Source organism: Anopheles gambiae (assembly GCF_943734735.2).
Source record: "Anopheles gambiae chromosome X unlocalized genomic scaffold, idAnoGambNW_F1_1 X_unloc_20, whole genome shotgun sequence".
Classification (NCBI taxonomy): domain Eukaryota; kingdom Metazoa; phylum Arthropoda; class Insecta; order Diptera; family Culicidae; genus Anopheles; species Anopheles gambiae.
This window is the reverse complement of record NW_026902627.1, coordinates 26067-30000: the sequence shown is the minus strand read 5'-3', so window position 1 is coordinate 30000 and position 3934 is coordinate 26067. Positions and strand designations below refer to the sequence as shown.

General features: G+C 53.5%; 1 pseudogene; it reads left to right on the top strand.

Moving 5' to 3' along the window:
- The window catches only part of LOC133394578 (large subunit ribosomal RNA), a 6751-nt pseudogene extending 4536 nt beyond the window's left edge, over positions 1 to 2215 (top strand).
- Positions 2216 to 3934: the final 1719 nt, after the last annotated feature.

The following is a 3934-nucleotide window of genomic DNA, read 5'->3' as shown; positions in this document are numbered from 1 at the left end:
TAGCATCCTGTTGCAGTGCGTCGGCATCCCATTCCTCCTGCCAGCAGTCGATGGTGTTCTGCCGCTCCGTCGCCCGGATGTCCTCCCTCGTTGCAGCACGGTCTGGAGCAAGGAGTTGTTGGTGAACCCGAGCATCCTCGTTGATGAGGTGGCATATCGGTACGAGTCCAGCGAGTAGGGTGGCCGTCTCATACCTGACGGTACGGAATGCCCGTGCCACCCTGATGGCTGCTTTTCGCTGAACTCGTTGCAGCATCCGCCGGCACTCTCGCACCTGAGTTGCCTCAGCCCAGACGGGAGCAGCATACCGCAACACCGATTCTGCCACATACGCCAGCAGCCTTGACTTGGCCGTCCTGGGGCCGCTGTGGTTTTGCATGAGGCGCGTTACAGCTGCCACCACGCGCGACGCCTTTTCGGAGACTTTCGTGACGTGATCTCGCCATTTCAGGTGATCTTGGAGCTGCACGCCCAAGTACCTGATGCTCCTAGAAGACTGGACTTCCACGTCACCGACGCGAAATGTCACCTGCGGCGGAGTCTTCTTGCTTGAGATCAGGACGGCTTCAGTCTTGGCTGGGGCCAGCTCCAGACCGTGCTGTTGCATCCAACGTTGGACCTGGTCAACGGCCTCCTCTGCTCTCGCGCGAACCTCGTCCGTGGTGGTAGCAGGTACCAACAGCGCCAGATCGTCCGCGTATCCGATGACTTCGACGTCGGGAGGTAGCGGCACATCCAGCACCCCGTCATACATGATGTTCCACAGAGTTGGGCCCAGGATGGACCCCTGTGGAACACCGGCGGTTACATGCCGTACGGCGGGGCCTTCGCTCGTGTCAAAGTACAGCACACGATCCTCGAAGTAGCTTCGAAGCATCCGTTGGAGGCCGACGGGAACACCTTTTGCCTGAAGGGCGCTGGCAATGGATTGCCAGCTGGCCGTGTTGAACGCGTTCTTCACGTCCAACGCCACCACAAGCAAGAAACGGTTATCCCTGCCGTTCGTTCGCCGGAACGACATGGCGGTACGGCCGGCCTCAACAACCCGCTGGATGGCGCTCACTGTCGACCGCCCTCGACGAAATCCGAACTGCCGGTCCGACAGTCGGGGTGAAGACGGCTCCTCGAGATGTTCATTGAGGCGATTCAGGATGAGGCGCTCAAGTACCTTCCCCAGTGCGTCGAGCATGCAGAGGGGTCGGTACGAGCTGCTCTCTCCCGGAGGCTTCCCCTGCTTCGGCAGCAACACCAGTCGTTGCCTCTTCCACTGCGCCGGAAACGAAGCGCGGTTGAGGCAATCCTGGTACAGGACCCGGAAGACCTCCGGGAACAACATGATGGCCGTCTTCACTGCCGCATTCGGGATGCCATCGAGCCCTGGTGCTTTGTGATTTGCCATCTGGCTCGCGATGAGCAGCAGCTCGTCGTCCGTTACCGGTGCAATTCCCGCCGTTGTTGTTGCTCCCTCGACGCTTCCAACGTTGCTCAGCTGCGACCAGTCGCAGGGCGGATGCTCAGGGAAGAGGTCGGATACAATGCGTTCGAGGACGACCCGGTCCGCTTCACAGGGATAACTGGCTTGTGGCCGCCAAGCGTTCATAGCGACGTGGCTTTTTGATCCTTCGATGTCGGCTCTTCCTATCATTGTGAAGCAAAATTCACCAAGCGTAGGATTGTTCACCCTTTCAAGGGAACGTGAGCTGGGTTTAGACCGTCGTGAGACAGGTTAGTTTTACCCTACTGGTGTGTGCTTATAGTCGCTATCTTAACGGAATTCCTGTGCAGTACGAGAGGAACCACAGGTACGGACCACTGGCTCAATACTAGTCCGACCGGACTTTGGTATGACGCTACGTCCGCTGGATTATGCCTGAACGCCTCTAAGGTCGTAGCCAATCCGAGCTGATAGCGCTTCTCAAACCCATTAGGTGTTCGGAAGCTAGCGGGCCTAACAACCCTCTGAGATCCGTTGGAGTCTGCGTCTGCAGCCCGGCGTCTCATCCCGCTATACCTAGGCCGCAACGAGTGGAGTTCGCTGCACGTGTTAGTACCGTAACTGGGAACGCCGTTGGCTTGAGCTCTGCCCAACGGGGATATACCTAGTTTCGACACCTATCAACCGCCCGCAAACGACGGGACTTCAGGCTGGGAGCTGCGAGTTGTAGAGATGCGTTCGCATCGATCCTCTCAGGCGACCCATGCTTGGTGGTTTGTCCGTGTGCCCCTTCCTCGATGTGCGCAAGCTCGTCTTGGTCTGGGGACCACGTCGACACAGGGGATACTTTTGTGAGAGCAAGAGTGTACTTAGTTGAGTGTAGCAAGGGATCGCGTGCCCCTTCCTCGATGGCGCAACGAACCATCTTGGTCTGGGGACCGTGGTGCCGTGCTCTGGTGAAGCTTGGTGCGTGCTCTTTCCTTGTCAGACGAGTGACTTGACTTGGTCTGGAGACCGTTCCTTTACACTAGTGGACAAGAGCTGGCTACTTCCGTGTCAGACGAGTGACTTGACACGGTATGGAGCGGAACACGTAACACTAGTGAGCTTGTCGGCGTGCCTCGTTCTCGACTTGATTGTCTTGATGTGAGAAACGTGCCGACCAAACCAGTAAGCTTACACACCTGCTCGTTACAAGTTGTATAAGTTAATCCGTTTGGGCCGGTTGCCTTGCACATGATGGTGTTGTTGACCATGTTCGGTTAACACGTCGTGTGTCGAGGTGGCCGGCCTTGGTAGTAGGATGTCTTGTGCATGTGACGTGTTGACCTGGTTTGGTCGATGTGTCGTCGTGTACGAGATGACCTACTTACCCGTCAGTTGTCCAAGTTGTATCATGTGTTGACTTAGTTGACGTGTCATGTGCATGGATGATTGGCGTACGGGTCATGTATGGTGCACTTGCTTCAGTTGAAGGGATGTACTAGTACAGTTATATTAATTGTTTATTTCACGATCTGGTCTTTTGGCTGGATCGCGAAAAAAACGCTAAGTCCCAAATCTTGAACTCGAGAGGAGAGCGCTGATGACAACCTTTTGGACTGGAGCTCCCTAGAATTCGGCTTTTTCCTACTTTAAAGGGATGCACTGTTGTATGTATTGTTTATTCACGATCTGGTCGTTGGATTGGATCGTGAAAAAAAAACGCTAAGTCCCAGATCCTGAACTCGACAGGAAAGCGCTGATGGCAAACATTTTGACTGGAAGTCCCTAGAAAACGGCTTTTTCCTTATTGGCATTATGTGGCACGTTTATTGTGGCTAGAACATTAATTATCCCCCAAATGGCACCAACGCTTGGCGAAAGTCTCGAAATACTCCTATCCCGACGCACCAGCAACCGCAACACGATGCAAAATAAATTGCACGAGCTGCTGATACTTGTACCATGCACGGTACACGGTACCAAAATATACCCCTGAAGGTGTGCAATTTGGTGCTATCCTAGGAAATTTGTTTGGGCAAGCCTAGCTACGCGTGTCGCACGTTGCATGGTCGTCGATCAGAGGTATGCAAAAGCACCTATCTAGGGGAATTACTTTATGTTCTAGTAGCAAGTTCGATTTTCCGGTCCAGCACGGCAGTAATCCTGCATGCATACACTCCATGTACCAAAAATGTATCAACCTAGGCGTTGCTCAGTAGCTTTTGGCGGCACATGTAAAAAGTATTCGAGTTCAGATTCTTGGAACTTTGCGTATTGTTCAAAACTAATAACGAAAACTAAATTATAAATGGGTAAAAGGCTAGGCGTTTCTCAGTAGCTTTTTTGCGCCACGTGGCAAAAGTATTCGAGTTCAGATTTCTGGGACTTAGCGTATTTTTCAAAATTGATTATGCAAATTGAAGTACAAATGGGGCATTAGCTAGGCGTTGCCCAGTAGCTTTTGGCGCCACATGGAGGAAGTAGTCGAGTTCAAATTTCTGGGACGTAGCGTAG